A 17,835-nucleotide genomic window follows, 5' to 3' on the forward strand; every position below is an offset into this window, starting at 1 on the left:
TGCGTCGCAACTGGATTCGGAGAATTGAAGCCTGCAGAGAAGCCCGGGGTGATCACTTTGAACAATTTCTGCAAGATAATGGCTTGGGAGTACAGTACAGAAACGATATAGTATTTTGAGTCTCGATAGGTCGATATTCTCATAAATCCGAGCAGAGATATTGATGTACCGGTAACAAAAATTATAAATCGAGAGTTTCAGTGCGCGAATGCCTTGTACGTGGCGAAAGCTGAACATAACACACGGAAGAATTGCTTGTTAAAAGGCTACACATTGACCTTCAACGAAGTTCGGCTGCTCCTCAATCCTACCCTGCACGTGGTTTACGTTTATTACGTGTGTTCGAGCAATTTATATTTTGTTTCTGATTCACTACGAGTTAAAACAGAAGACACTTTGTGTTCTTAAGTGCCGATGACCTTACAACAGCAACCATCATCATCATCATCATCATCTTCTTCATCATCTTTATCACGTATAAAAATTCAATAAAATGCTTGTTTTATATTCATCACTACTGAAATAGGAACTATAAGTAAACATTTAACTTAAGAAGGTTGCCTAGTGTAATGTGAAAATGGGAAATAATATTTACTGGACATAACTGAATTATAACATCAAAGCATCTAAGAGTATTTATTTATTCATCTGTCATGTCGACTTGTGTATCCAGCCGTTATCTATATTATCGGCCATTGTTGGAACTGTTACCTAAATGTGGAGGTTACCAGACCAATTTAATTCAAAGTTTCTCATCCATTATTGTCAGGCATTTGACTGGACTATGTGATGCGCTGAATTATCATTTGCAACTTCTGCGCACCTTCGCGGTGCACGCGTTGAATTATGGGACTGGCTACTCGCCCAGCTCAGGGTGTGAGCTCAGTAGTCGGCAGTAGTCTGCTCGACGCTGCTCTCCAAGTTGGCTGTGTTGTGTGAAGCTCCCAAGTGGACGGCTTGGCAAGAACGGAAAGCGATTATAATGGAGCCGGACTCCGGCGGTTAAGTGATGATGTTAGGGCTAGGCCCTGTTATTTTTTGAAAGTTATCCAGTGTGCTCCAACCTTAATATTTTCTTAATGTAACATGTAAACTTGGTGCTGTGAGTTAACCGTTATCGGTATGAAAAGTTTGAAGTGTCTTGTAAGTTGGATATCTTAACTCCAAGTAAGTACTGAAAATTATAATTTGTTGAAGGGATCCCGTTCGTTCAGACACTAGTGTGAGTAATTTCATCGTGGACATGACCATCATAAACGCAACTTTGGTATAGTGTAACCTTGTAAGCAAAATTTGATATATATTTGAACTGAATCCGTTGGAAAAAGAAAATTAATGTAATGTAGGGAGCTCGGGATCGCTAGTTATGCATCTATGAGGTGGTATTTTGTGTAAGTGATTTTATCTTACGGTTTTGTCGGTGTGCTTTATTGCCTACTGTTTTTCTTGATGTTCATGATGATGAATATTATTATTATTATTTTATTTTTTGTAATTCATTTCGGTGCGTGTTTTCTCCCTTAATTTTTCCCTGCTTGGTTGTATTTGCTGTCTGATTTTGTCCTATTGCCTTCGTGGCTGATTATTTGTACGTGATTATTATTGCATTGTTACGGGCGTTTATTAATGACACCTCATATTCGCATCGTAGCGGAATCCAGGGCCCCCTCGGTTCTAAAGTATGTAAACCGCAGGTAAATTGATTAACTAAAGCTAATGTAAACTGGTACTATCACCTCTTGGATAAATAAAAATTATTAATATTATAATTTTTAATAACTTAAAATCTTAAAATTGAAATTTGCTGGTCGAAATTAAGTTTAATAATGGGAGTTTTCTTTCGTTGTCTTATTACCTTTCTCCCATTGTTTGGGTTCCTTTCTTTTGTCTTTATTACGTCATGTCATCCCTTCTTATCTAATCTGATAATACGTTATTTTTTTGGGTGGCTTTGATGATTATTATGGGATCTTGGCTTCGCGTCGGTAACGGGTAGCTCCTGTTGAATGCTTCAGTGTTCTTTAATTATTATTATGTGCGCACCGTTAATTGTAAATTTCCTTTAATATACTTCATTTTTTGGGGTTGCTGTGCGCTATTATTTAATTGTGTTTTCATCTAGCTCGTTTCTTTGGTGTAATGTTAATTCGCGGTTGGAGCCACTAATTTTTTTCTTTTTCGTGTGTCCTTGTGTGCGTCTTGTAATTTAGCATTTTAGTAGTGTAGCAAATTTCAATTTTAAGGTGATTTTATATCGCGGGCCCGCATATCGGTTGCAACCAATTTTAATGTTTCTATATGTTAGGTAATGAGTTATTAATGAATTTTCAAACCTTAATTCTGGCGAAAACCTATGTTAATGTGAGCTTCATTTCACCTTAATTTCAACCTTATTTTAAAATAATGTTTTTCTCATCTAGTTTGATTGCATTTTTAAATTTTAGGAAAAGAAATATATATTTTTATTGTTCTTATTTTATACCATTTTCAAATTACATTTACTTAGTAAATTTTCTTCATTTTAAATGTATCTGGTGTGTCATTTAGTAGCTAGCAATATTTACCTGGCAACCTGTCAAAGTTATGTAAGACCCTGGCCTTTTTATTCTCGCTTTTGCCCTCCACGCTTCATATTTTATGCTTCTGCCTTTCGGTAAGTATTGTGCTTGTTTTCTTCTTGATGTTTGTGCTTTTCAATTGGATGTTTTGGTTACTAATTGGTAAGGTTGCAGTAGTGTTTGGTAGCTTTCGCCGTGGTTGTTGTTGTTGTTGTTCTAACACCTTGATAAGTTGCCCAGGTCAACATTGCTAGTTGCTAAAAATAAAATAACTGGTATTTAAACTTGTATTTGTAAGACCAAGTGTAAAGTCTAATCTAACTGTTGTCTGTTTCATGTCAATCATGGAGTCTCGCCCCTTGCCAGTTCTTAGAATGTTGCGGAAGCTGGAGTTAAGCTATGAAGTGCAGATTCGTGGTAGGAAGCCATCCGGTACTATCCAGGGTGACGTAGAATTACTTTCAGAAATTGCTGATCTCCCTATTGTTGTACCTGACATGTCAGAAGCAGAGATTGGTGAGTCTGTTTTGTTCATTACTGATGCCTTAGATGAAATAAGTGAATTAACTGAAGCCTTTAAAACATCTCAACCTTCAGAGTACCAAGTACAGAGACAAATAGCTCGTGTAACGTATTACACGAATCGCCTCCAGGATCTGTTTACCTTAAAAATGGATCGGTCCACTCTGAACCAATGTACTGTGTTGCTAACTAAGGATGTTAACATATCTGCTGATTTGTACGTCATCATGCAAACTCTTAAATTGGGGAATATTAATATTAATGCTGGTTCTCAAGATGATGACCCCAATGTTTCTGCTACTCATGACCTTAACCAACCCATTTCTAGCTCTGTTTTGGGTAATCACTCATTAGGTGCTTTTCATGGCCAACCTGTATTATTGGTTGATAATCCTGGCATGCTAAGGTGCGATAATGTGAACCCTGTTTGTGATTTGCTTAAAGGGGTTAACAAGTTGTCCATTGATTCAACTGAGGAAACGGTGTCCTTTTTGAGATTACTGGTCGAGGTAAAAGAGACCGCAAATTGTTTTAAACTTAGCTCTTCCAGTGTATTCCGAACCCTATTTTCCCATTGTGTTGGTATCCTTAAATCTGAGATCTTAGAAGCTTGTTCGGGTGATACTACCTTGGACCAATTTCATGGTGGAATTTTAAGGAAGTTTATACCTTTCAGAGCGCTCAAGGATTTAACAGCAAAACATTGTTTTCGGGTACAGTTGTATTCTGAAAGCCTGTTTAACTATGTCAATGACCTTAAGTTTTATTGTAATGTGTTCAGGCTATCTATTGATGAGACAAATATGGTAGATAGTATAATGAGTGGTGTATCCCCTGAGTACCGTTCATACCTGTCCTTTAGGAAATGTCCTGAAACCTTTAGTGAGCTGAAAGTGGCTTGTATTAAAGCTGAAGAAGCCAAACATGGTGATAGTTGTAGACCTGTTAATGTACCCCTCCAACTGGTCCTTCTCCTAGGCAGTCCTCTGGTCTGAACGCTAGTAGTTTAGGTGCTGTTTCAAAAAAAATATTTTGCTTGTGGGTCTAAAGACCATCTGAGGAACAAATGCCCATTGGTAAAGAGGAAGAATTTGCCTACTAGTAATTTTCCTAGCCCCCAATTTCAAGGCGTTGCTTACCCCGTGCCAAATTATCCACCTCCCTCTGCTAATTTCAACTTGAGTAATACTAATCAGCGCATCTGACTAGGTGAAAGTACTGATGACGCAAGCCCCTCCATGAGTAATTTGAATAACCGTGATAATACATATGTCTATGATAATGATGTTGTTTGTCCTGGTGACTGTAAAAGTATTTCAGGGAGTGTGCATTCTAAAATTCCGATTATTCCTGTAGAAATCAATAATGAGCCTACCTTTGCACTGGTGGACTCTGGCAGTGTTACCTCTGCTATTAATTGGTCTTGGTTTTCTAAAAATCAATCTGTCTGTAAATTTCCGAACCTTGAGCCCCTTTCAACTGTATTTCATGCCGCAAACGGCTCTATCTTGAATGTTAAAGGTTATGTAAAGGTCAAAATTCGTATTAAACATTTCACCTGGAAATTTAATTTCATTGTGGTCGAAGGGTTATCGCATGATGTAATTCTTGGTTAGGACTTTGCTGTTCACGTAGGATTAATTCTTGATGCCCATAATCGTTGCCTGTCTTTCAAATTTTGTACCGATTATGCTCTGCCATTGGTCAATTATCTCCCTTGTTCTGGTAAACATCTCTGTTCTATTGATGCACACGACCCAGTTACTGAGGAAAAGTGTGACCTGAGTCATTTAACTAGTGAACAAGCTCAACTGATACATGAATTGTGTGATGAATTTCCTGAGGTATTCACGGATAAGCTAGGGGTAACTAATGTGCTTGAGTATAAAATTGATGTGAGTGACACCATCCCTGTTCGATCTCCTCCCTATCGTCTATCTCCCCGACGTATGAAGGTTCTGAAAGAAATTATTGATAAGATGCTTGAGGAAGGAGTTACCAGGCCTTCAACTTCTGCTTATGCGTCCCCCATCTTCCTAGTCCCCAAGCCCCAAGTTGGCTTCAGGCCTGTGATCGACTACCGATCTCTCAATAAGAAGATTATCTTGCAATCAATTCCACTACCTGACTTGCATACTTGCTTTTCATTCTTCTTTGGTGCTAAATTTTATTCTGTATTTGATCTCAATCAGGCGTATCACCAGATCCCTCTGGCCGAGGAAAGTAAGCATTTAACCGCATTTATCACGGACTGGAACTTATACGAGTACGAACGAATCCTGTTTGGCCTCAGTACGGGCGCAGCTGTGTTGTCGAGACTACTAGATTCCATATTGTCTGACATTAAGTTCAGGTTTGTGTACAATTATCTTGACGATGTCGTTGTGTACTCGGAAACCTTTGAGGAACATCTCTCTCATATCAGGGAAGTGGTTCGTCGCTTTAAGCAAGCTGGTCTGAATGTCAAACGATCTAAGGTTTCCTTTGCGCAGCCTCGTATGTCTTTCCTGGGTCATATCGTATCACCTAATGGTGTAGCTGTGGACCAGAGTAGAACCCAAGCCATCTATGATTTTCCAGTACCTAAGGATCAGAAGGGAATAGCCCGCTTCGTTGGTATGGCCAATTTTTTCCGAAAATTTATCCCACATTTTGCCCAAATTGCTGCTCCCCTTAATGCCCTTCGGCGTAAGGATGTTAAATTTGTCTGGAAGGAACCTCAACAAATTGCTTTTGATAAACTTAAATCTGCTCTGGCAAACGCCCCTGTCCTGGCTATTCCTAACTTCTCAAAACCCTTCATTATTCAAACTGATGCTTCTGGTTCTGCCGTTGCTGGTGTCCTCCTCCAAGAAGATGAGCTAGGTAGGAGACCCATTGCTTATGCCTCGCGTACCCTGAATTCTGATGAAATGAAGTATTCCATATACGAACTTGAATGTTTGGCCGTTATTTTTTCCCTTGAGAAGTTCCGCATGTATGTAGAACACTCTAAATTTCTTCTTGAAATTGACAACATGGCACTTAGTTGGGTATTAAATAGACCTAAGCGCACGAGTAGATTGACCCGTTGGGCAATTCGCATCTCCGCCTTTAATTTTGATGTTCGCCACATCCGTGGTACTGAAAATGTTGTAGCTGATGGATTGAGTAGGATGTTTGGTGAAAAGCCTCCTGACCCTCCTGATTTTCACGTCAATTTCCTTCCTAACCATTCTGCATACCAGTCCAATTGCATTAATGCTATCTTAACTGACTCCCCGTTGCTGTTCCATGATATGTCAAAATTGCAAGCTAGTGATCCTGAAATTAGTTCCATTGTTAAACAACTTGAAGATGGTAACGTTGCTAAGCCTTATAAGCTTGTTAACAATGTCCTATGTTGCAAGGCCAGACATGACAATAAGTACAAAATTGTGTGTCCTCAAAACCTCATCCCCGAAATCTTTAAGTATTACCATGACTCCCCCATGGGAAGACATTTAGGTGTTTTCAAAACTCGTCAAAAGATACGAACGCATTTCATATGGAAGAATATGGATTTTCACATTAGGGAAATGGTCAAAGCTTGTAGACTGTGCAGTATAAGTAAACCTAGTTTGAATACCCGTGTTGGGTTGTTGTCCTCATCTCACCCTACTAAACCAATGGAGAGACTGTTCATTGATTATGTCGGAGCGTTCCCATTAAGCTCTAAAGGAAATCGATTTGCACTAGTGTGTGTTGACGGTTTTACCCGTTTTACTTGGATTTTCCCGACGAGAAAGATGGATGCTCAGACCACTATATCTTGTCTCAATTCGATCTTTTCTGTATTTGGTCCTCCTAAGTTTATTGTGTCTGACAATGCTAGATCCTTTGCCTGTAACCTGCTTAGGAAGTTCTGTTTTTGATCTCTCGATATCCCACGTCACCACTACACTTTACTATCCCAACCCCAGGTTTGCTGAAAGAGTTAACCGCAACTTACGTGCTGCCCTCATTGCATACCATCATAACCAACAATCTAAATGGGATTCTTGTATTCATTGGCTTACTTATGCGTTTAATTCATCTGTCCACGAGTCTCATGGCCAAACACCCATGTCTTTAATGCTTGGATTTACCCCATTTTCCCCATCTCTAATGTGTTTAACATTGATTCTCTCCTCCCCGATGATCCAGATCCGGAGGAGATTCGTAAAATGTGGAACAGAGCTAGAGCTAAACTTGTTGTTTCCTATGATAATGTGCAAAAGAAGTATGACAAAGGACGCAGGCCTACTAATCTATCTGTGGGTGACACTGTTTTTGTCAAGTCTTATCCTAGTAGTAAAGCTGTATATAAATTTTCTGCTAAATTAGCAGCTCGTTATCACGGTCCTTGTACGGTATTAGAGTTCTTAACTCCAGTATCCTTGTTAGTTAACGACCCTATTGCCAAACGCATTAACGTGTACACTTGAGTCAAATTAAGCCCACTTAATCATCAAAATTTTGTAAACATATTTATGGTCATGTACTGAATTTCTTTAAAAATTGCGTTTAATAATTTTCTTCAAAATTATGTAACTTACTCACACGCAAGATACATTGCCAGATATTACTATCGATGACAGACTATGTAAATTATTATGATTATAAACTTCAAGTGACATCAAAACTTATACATCTAAATTTTCAACGGTATCCTCCATCAGACATTTTCGAGTGCTACTTCGTTTCGGCTGTTCGAGTGATTAGTTATGTGCCATGCCACGACGCCATTAATGCCTGTGTTGTGTATTTTTACCTGCAAAATTATTTACGGTCTTTGGAACATTATTCTGTGCTCCCACATATTATGTTGCAGTTTGTTTTGCGCGCGCTTTTCCAGCCATGCAACTATTTTAAGAGAGCAAGAATGTGTGATAGCTATGGTTGCCTACTACACTCTGTACTGGTATGATAATCCTACTCTGTGTCATGTGCTGTCAACTTGTGTGGTGCGTGGTGAGACGCTGGCCCCGTTGCATCCCATTCTGTTCACACTCAGCATGTTTGTCTGCTAGTATTGTGTGAAGATCAACATTCCTGCAACCAAGTAAGACCATTCCTTGTTATTTGAACCTGAAAAAAATTTGGTGTGTCTCTTCCTGTATCCAACGTATGAAGATTTGTTTGGACGTTGAAATTATACCTATGACATACTATCCATTGTTTTGGGCTTGCGCCTCCCCTGTGTTCTGGCTTTGGGAGGGGAGGACTGTGATGTGAAAATGGGAACTAATATTTACTGGACATAACTGAATTATAACATCAAAGCATCTAAGAGTATTTATTTATTCATCTGTCATGTCGACTTATGTATCCAGCCGTTATCTATATTATCGGCCATTGTTGGAACTGTTACCTAACTGTGGAGGTTACCAGACCAATTTAATTCAAAGTTTCTCATCCATTATTGTCAGGCATTTGACTGGACTATGTGATGCGCTGAATTATCATTTGCAACTTCTGCGCACCTTCGCGGTGCACGCGTTGAATTATGGGACTGGCTACTCGCCCAGCTCAGGGTGTGAGCTCAGTAGTCGGCAGTAGTCTGCTCGACGCTGCTCTCAAAGATGGCTGTATTGTGTGAAGCTCCCAAGTGGACGGCTTGGCAAGAACGGAAAGCGATTATAATGGAGCCGGACTCCGGCGGTTAAGTGATGATGTTAGGGCTAGGCCCTGTTATTTTTTGAAAGTTATCCAGTGTGCTCCAACCTTAATATTTTCTTAATGTAACATGTAAACTTGGTGCTATGAGTTAACCGTTATCGGTATGAAAAGTTTTAAGTGTCTTGTAAGTTGGATATCTTAACTCCAAGTAAGTACTGAAAATTATAATTTGTTGAAGGGATCCCGTTCGTTCAGACACTAGTGTGAGTAATTTCATCGTTGACATGACCATCATAAACGCAACTTTGGTATAGTGTAACCTTGTAAGCAAAATTTGATATATATTTGAACTGAATCCGTTGGAAAAAGAAAATTAATGTAATGTAGGGAGCTCGGGATCGCTAGTTATGCATCTATGAGGTGGTATTTTGTGTAAGTGATTTTATCTTACGGTTTTGTCGGTGTGCTTTATTGCCTACTGTTTTTCTTGATGTTCATGATGATGAATATTATTATTATTATTTTATTCTTTTGTAATTCATTTCGGTGCGTGTTTTCTCCCTTAATTTTTCCCTGCTTGGTTGTATTTGCTGTCTGATTTTGTCCTATTGCCTTCGTGGCTGATTATTTGTACGTGATTATTATTGCATTGTTACGGGCGTTTATTAATGACACCTCATATTCGCATCGTAGCGGAATCCAGGGCCCCCTCGGTTCTAAAGTATGTAAACCGCAGGTAAATTGATTAACTAAAGCTAATGTAAACTGGTACTATCACCTCTTGGATAAATAATAATTATTATTATTATTTTTATTAACTTAAAATCTTAAAATTGAAATTTGCTCGTCGAAATTCATTTTAATAATGCGAGTTTTCTTTCGTTGTCTTATTATCTTTCTCCCATTGTTTGGGTTCCTTGCTTTTGTCTTTATTACGTCATGTCATCCCTTCTTATCTAATCTGATGATACGTTATTTTTTTGGGTGGCTTTGATGATTATTATGGGATCTTGGCTTCGCGTCGGTAACGGGTAGCTCCTGTTGGTTGCTTCAGTGTTCTTTAATTATTATTATGTGCGCACCGTTAATTGTAAATTTCCTTTAATATACTTCATTTTGTTGGGGTTGCTGTGCGCTATTATTTAATTGTGTTTTCATCTAGCTCGTTTCTTTGGTGTAATGTTAATTCGCGGTTGGAGCCACTAATTTTTTGTCTTTTTCGTGTGTCCTTGTGTGCGTCTTGTAATTTAGCATTTTAGTAGTGTAGCAAATTTCAATTTTAAGGTGATTTTATATCGCGGGCCCGCATATCGGTTGCAACCAATTTTAATGTTTCTATATGTAAGGTAATGAGTTATTAATGAATTTTCAAACCTTAATTCTGGCGGAAACCTATGTTAATGTGAGCTTCATTTCACCTTAATTTCAACCTTATTTTAAAATACTGTTTTTCTCATCTAGTTTGATTGCATTTTTAAATTTTAGAAAAAGAAATATATATTTTTATTGTTCGTATTTTATACCATTTTCAAATTACATTTACTTAGTAAATTTTCTTCATTTTAAATGTATCTGGTGTGTCATTTAGTAGCTAGCAATATTTACCTGGCAACCTGTCAAAGTTATGTAAGACCCTGGCCTTTTTATTCTCGCTTTTGCCCTCCACGCTTCATATTTTATGCTACTGCCTTTCGGTAAGTATTGTGCTTGTTTTCTTCTTGATGTTTGTGCTTTTCAATTGGATGTTTTGGTTACTAATTGGTAAGGTTGCACCTAGAGTGTTTTGTTAATTTACAAAAGAAAGTTTAAAATTTCTTTTTGTGCAAGGAAATCTGTACGTTTTTTGTTTTCTAAACTTTACTGTAATGTTTAACATAAATACAATTTTTGTACACAGGCGTTTTCGTGTACGTTCGTAAATCTGTGCTTTTCTATTCGTGATAGTCTTGTTACCATCCTCCTGGAATTACGGAGCCCCTACTGTATTTTAGTTCATTCTTTTCTACAACAGAGTGTTACTATTGCGACTGTAGTTCCTACGACCACGCCACTCTTATGTCTGTGTCACTAATATGCGCCTTGTTCGGCTCTGTCCTCCTTGACTATGTGGCTTTCGTTACCTTCTTCTTCCTCTGCTTCTACTGCAGCCTTATGTCTTAAACAGGTATACTGTATTCTACCGACATCATCTTAACACGCAGAAGCGTAATCTGCTGCGATTTGTTATTACTGCTATCAGTGGTGGTGGTGGTGATTTTTGTTTTAAGAGGAAGTACAACGAGGTAATCATCCTCTCTGAACAAATAAGTGGAAAAGAAATTTAAAATATAAAACAAAATTATTTATTCAACAAAGGATTTTGGAAACGCAGTACAAAATAAAACAAAAAATTATTATAAAACTAGGCCGAAAGGATTACTAACGTATCAATAGGGAACGTACGTTCCCTGAGTAACAGTACACTTGTAATTTACATACCCTTGATAAGTCCACTGTCGCACATAAAGCGGATGACGAGATCAGCAGTAGTCGCGTCATCGGCTAGTATGCGTTCGAGTGTTTCCTGCAGGCCGAGGCTCCGTCTTAGGCCAGAGAGATCGGCGCACTCTGTGAGGATGTGGGCCACGGAGAATTCGGCACCACAAGAACACACTGGGGGGTCCTCCCTCTTTAGGAGATAAGAGTGCGTGGATCGTAAATGACCTATCCTCAGCCTGCACAGTACTATGGCCTCTCTCCGTGAAGGTCGGAAAGAGGACCGCCACACGGTAGTTGTCTTCTTAATTGCTCTCAGCTTGTTGGGAGTTTGGATATCTAGCCACTCCGATTCCCAGAACGCCAAGATGGTTCGACGTAGCTGAGAACAAATATCCTTAGCAGGTACATTGACGGGTCTTGGAGGTAAAAGTGCAGCTTCCTTTGCTGCTTCATCCGCAAGTTCGTTTCCCGCAATCCCAACGTGGCTTGGAAGCCACGCGAAAGTAATTCTGGTGCTAGCATCGCTTAACCTGGCTAGAAGGTCATGTATCTGCTGCACCAGTGGGTGTTGCGAGAAACAGGTTTCAATAGACTGCAGAGAGCTTAACGAATCGGTACACAACAGAAAGTGGCTTCTTTCGTCACGCAGTGCAAACTGCAGAGCCTCTAAGATGGCGTAAAGCTCTGCAGTATACACGCTACATACTTTAGGGAGCGAGATCTTCGTACTCATATCATCAATGACAAAAGAGCAACCAACATTATCTCCGATTTTAGAACCATCCGTGAAGATAAGTCTCGCGGCCGCATATTGGTGAACAAAGTCCTGGAAATACCTCGGATGAACGGAGGAATCCGTGTTCACCTTGGGTCCACGGAGCAGATCTAGACGTATATCCGGTCGCGGAACCAACCACGGAGGTACCTCGCTAAGAGTTCGTTCAAGACAACCACCGATATCAACATTCAAATCATGACACAAGCTATCAATCCGAAACCCAACCGGCCGTGTGGCATTCGGCCGGTCTTGGCACCGCTGGTGGTATTGGGTGCGATAGATGCATTGATAGCTTGGATGTAGCGGCATTTCACGAATTTTGGCAGCAACGTTAGGAGTAACTGCTGCCTCCTTATACGTAAAGGTGGAACTCCCGCTTCAGCGAGCAGGCTGGGAATGGGGCTAGTACGGAAAGCACCCGTTGCCAGCCTTACTCCACTATGGTGAATACTGTCTAAAAGGCTCAGCGTAGATTTTGATGCTGAGCCATAAGCCGCACTTCCATAGTCAATTCGGGAGAGGACCGTCGCCGTGTAAAATCGTAGCAGTACCGCACGGTCAGCCCCCACGAAGTGCCGCTGAGAAACTTAAGCATGTTAAGTCTCTTCATGCAGGCAACCTTTAACTGACGGATGTGGGGCTGCCACGTAAGTCTCTTATTAAAATGGAGACCCAGGAATTTGCAGGTGTCAACCACTGGTAAGACACTGTTTCGCAAGCGGAGCTCTGGTTCGGGATGCACAGGCCGACGTCGACTGAAGTGTACAACTGAGGTTTTCGCTGCTGAAAATCGAAAACCATGTTGCAGGGCCCATCTGTCGACTCGGTTAATAGCTTGCTGTAGCTGTCTCTCTGCAAACGCCACCCTTCCGGAGCTGTAATGTAGAGCTAAGTCGTCTACATACAGCGATGGAACGACTGCGGGCCCAGCAGCGGCAACTATGCCGTTGATAGCGATTGCGAACAGCGTGACACTCAGTACCGATCCCTGAGGTACTCCATTTTCCTGAACGTAATATTGAGATAGTAAAATGTAGGATGTAGTTGTGGGAGAATCTTCTTAGATACGTTTGACATCTGTGAATTGTGTATAATTTGATAACTCATCTTGTGCTCATAAAAGCGACCGTCGGCCTGGCGTTCAGGTTAGTAGCTACATGTCTCTAACGTGTAACCTTGTTTATATTTCTCAGATTTGTTGATGTGTATGTTTGATGTTTATGCACAATACGAGATGACAGCTGACTCATCCCCACGAACTTGACCTGGTTCTCGTCCTACGCATAGTAATGTGTAGTTAACTACTGCGACCGATGTTGCCTCACGTGACGTACATTTCATCTTGTTTCCTCTTAAACCACGCATATTTCACTATTTTCTTCTACGTATTCCAGCTTTTAATGACCTGATGATAATAATAATGGTAACGTTAAGTGCTTTATGTCCCACTAACTACTTCTACGGTTGTCTGAGACGCTGAGACGCCTGTTGTATCTGGCCTTAGTCGCGTTTCACGCCTCATAATCTCCCGATGTGTGTGTATATGCTGGTGTATTGCTCTCGGTAAGGGAGGGGTTCGGTCCACACTGGAAAAAGGAATATCATCTTTGCGTTTTAATATATTTTTCATAAATACTTAGGAGTTTTATTCTCCGGAAATTAAATATGCAAACATGTTCAATATTTGAAGAAAGTGAGAAAAGGAAGTTTTATTCTTGTGGCAATCATATACGCAGAAGTTCTGTCTTAAGATGTACAAATTAGATAAGGATGCAATAATTATAAAATATAGTAGTAACGCTACTTGGAAGGTTCGATCCTGGCTCAGTCCAGTGGTATTTGAAGGTGCTCAAATACGTTAGCCTCATGTCGATAGATTTATTGGAAAGTAAAAAACTCCCGTGGGACAAAATTCCGGCATCTCGGCGTCTCCGAAAACCGTAAAAGTAGTTAGTGGGACGTAAATTACATAACATTATTATGATTATTGTTAATAATAATAATAATGGATATTTTAAAAGATCGTTGTGAAACTACGCACAATCCGTATCCAATTAATGATTTATGATTTACATTACTAATCTATCTTGTATCCTGTAATAACAAAGCTGAATTGTTGTTCATTTTTCTGGAATGTTCTTAATTACAGTATGTATGGCTTTTCCCTCTGTCTCGCTACCTGGCCCAAGTTCAACGCTCATAATATCGCCTGGCACAACGAATCCCTCTTTCCCGCTGTGCAGTGCTTTCGAATATTGTCGAACAGATATTTTGTCCTTTCTGCAGTCATACCGTTTACTTATATAGATTCTGAGAAGATCACCTGCCTTGCAAATCTTCAAAATTACAGTTGTACAGTTCAATTTTTGTTGACACTTAATGACCCCTGTTATATACACAGTAAAATGAGGGGAAGATGTGTTCTAAGGAACTATTTTCTAACCATGTTGCCAGTCATACATATTTCATAACAGTTCGCCAGTTTCTTTTCTGATAACGAGAGCTTTGTTAAGTTGTGACTCAGCGGTGATATCTTACATGACCGAGACAATATCTGTCACGTGGTACTTCCTTTTCATGAGACCGAAAGTCCAGTCGTATGACCCACTGGCAGAAAAGAAATAGTTATTTCTTAATGTAAACCTGGCATAACTCTCCACATGATATTGTTACTTTTATTGTGTGCGACGCATTTGTCAGCATGAAGAAACAAATCACAGCGTTATGACCGGGCTACTGTGTGGTTAAAATTACCAGTTATAAAATATGTGCTAAGTAAATTTCTATAAGTGTAACTATACATTATCTTGATATAATAGCTGGTTATTTCATATTCTGGTACAAGAAGATAATGCAGGAACTTCATTTAAGAAACCATACCGTAAGCCACCAATGTTAAATTCCCATTACGACTTAAGGCATGGTTTTGTTAGACTGTACAGATTGTTTTCAAGGTTGTTTTCAGGACTCTTCCGTATGGTGACGTCGCTGTTGCTCCTTTCATCACGTAGTTTAAGGATCAGGCTAACAGTTGGCGCCCATATTTTACCAGGAAAAATTGATTTCAAAGAGCATGAGGTCGTTCTAGGGTTGCCTAGTCCTTAGGAGAGGGTACAGAGAGGGAGGATCGCAAGGCGAAGTAATAGATATCATAACTTTCTTCCATTTATTCAATCTATTAAAAGTTACCCTATTATATCGCTGAATTGTAGTAATCATAGATATTTATTGGAAAATATACCCCAATTCCAATAACAAAATATCAAAAAATTATGTTAATCGTGTAAAAATCCAACTGAATAATGTTCTTTTCAACTAGTTATGTCCATCATGACTTTTTGATGTAAAATATTAAAGCATGTTGAAAGTAAGTTAACATTCCACTTTAACGAAATCCTAAAGTCCTTTCTATTATCACTGTTATCACTTGTAATTCCTCCTCGTGAACATCTCAAACTATTTATATTCAAATAAAAACACTTGAAATTAAATTCGATCTTCTGGTAGAAAGTTCTAAGTATTGTCCTATTTTACGTAACTTTACACTTTATATGAATATTGCTAATTAAGATTTTATTGTAAGCCTTCACTATAAATAAAGCACTGAATTCAAATTCTAAAGTTCCAGCATACTATATTACGAGAGCACACTGCCTTCCAGAAGTCTGTCTGTATTTTTAAGTATTGTAGAACGTTAAGTTTTTAATCTGCTAATAATTGTTCGTCAAAATATTAGGTAAGTGAGCTTTTTAATTGAATTAAAGTTCTTTGTCAGAGATGACATTGTCTATAAGAGTTCTATTGAAAGCAGAATTATGTTTCTGAATGAGAAGACACTTATGTCACCTGAATTATGTCTTCTTGTTAAGCTCGAACTCTTGAATACTGCTCTGCAAGCAGCAATCTGGAACTCAGCTAACAGCAAGCACCACAATGTTCCATAGTACCACGTCTCAGGAACCGTCCCTCGTAGTACCAAGTCCACGTTCCGCGTTGATGTGCATCAATCTCCGTCGACCTACTTTGTTCTTCGTCGATCTCCGTCGTCTTGGGTCAGGATTTCTCATGTTAATAAAAGAGTGGCTTTAACACAAGAAAGTCCATCTGACTAGGCCAGTGATAGAGTGTCCTATGTTGAAACGAGCACCATTTAATTTGTACTGATAGAACTCATTATAATTGTTTCAGAAATAATTACCATTCACTAGATGAGAAATGTGTCGAAGCACTGTTTCTTTTCGTAAGTTGCGATGATTGAAAAATTAGAAAACACATTTCTATGCATAGTTCTTCTTTACACTCATTGCACACCGTTCGTATTGTCAGAAATAACTCTCATTCGAAGCACAGTTTATCATGACTCTCTTTCACAGCAAAGAAATAAATAAATAGTTCTATCTCGTAATATATCGTAATGTTCCTTCTCACTATCACAGTTCCTCAAGTATTCGTGTACGAATCCTATAATTCACAATGTCACTGAATTACTAAGAATGCCTAATGTATTACGGCGTATTTACAGTTCATTAAACAGTCTATTCACACGAATTGGATTCAGATGGTACAGTCTGTTACGAAGATTAGGAAACAGTCTCTATGCACAAGTTAAATAGTTAATGTGTTGCAAACCTACACTCACGGTGTTCTAAGTTGAAGCAGTTCATGATCATTAAGATTTAAAGTAGTTGTGCTAGCTTCATGTTTGTTTAAGTTATTCACACTGAAATCGATATAGTGTATAAGTTTCAATATTGGCGAAATATTACAAGTCTTGTAACTTCGACATTATAAACACGTTAATTTCCTAAGTTCAAATGTCCTTGACGAATTGTAAATCCGACAATGTAGGTTACTCACTGGTGTTCACATGAACTACGTGTCAACTTGCTGTCGAAAATTATACGAGTACTAGCAGAAGTACCCGTTCTTCGTACGGGTTATCAGAAATTGGCTTCAGTTACTCATACTATCGGTGTGAGCGACTTCGTTAGATATTTATATCACGGGTGTATATCACGTAGAAATTACTTGTCATGTTTGGAATTATAGTGTATCTTCTTCTTCTTTTCTTTATGGGGGCCTCTAAATATTAGTTCGTAATTAGCGTCGAACTCTAAGATCTTTTGCTACCATGTTTTCCCTTCATTCCCACCTAGATATACCTGGTCCGTTCACAAAGCTGCAAGTTTAGTGTAAGTATACTTCCGCTAGATAGTACCTCAAATATAAATAGTACTGAATGTATTTGTTTGATCCGACATTTTGTAACTATTACATATGATCAAGGAAATACGCTATGCATAAAAGAAACTACTATAATTATCTAGAATTATAATTCTCAATGCTTGTCACTCATGTCGCACATCATGTAATGAATGTGAATATAAATGTCGAGAAATTGTTTCAAGTCATGGGCGCACTATCTTGACAATTGTGTACAGTTCATGGTTACAATGGCCGTACAAGTGGACCAAAATATCGGCACTGATAACATCGGTCATCCTGCTACTCCATGATTTGATAGAAAATACTTTAAACTATAGGTAACAGAATGCTGAAACCTAAGCCAAAACGTAAAAATGGAGGCCCGTCAGCAACCGCTGGTCGCTGTACTACGGAGATCTCCGGGACTATTATTTTTATACTTCACTCCCTATCCATCCCCGCCCAAAGGAGTACTATGAGCGTCTTACACAACAGTTTATTTTTTCCAGATAGTAAGTCATATGCGTATCAATTTTGGTTGGCAGCTATGTCCAAACGTACATGCATAATCTAGCTGCTGTAGAATCCTGTAGCTGACGTTGCCATGGTTACGACAGTTCATTACTTTATCCGATTCCTAGAGCAGGGGTAGTGTGGTGCCAGTATCTCCGTAAC

The sequence above is a fragment of the Anabrus simplex genome, chromosome 1 (genome assembly GCF_040414725.1).
Source record: "Anabrus simplex isolate iqAnaSimp1 chromosome 1, ASM4041472v1, whole genome shotgun sequence".
NCBI lineage: Eukaryota > Metazoa > Arthropoda > Insecta > Orthoptera > Tettigoniidae > Anabrus > Anabrus simplex.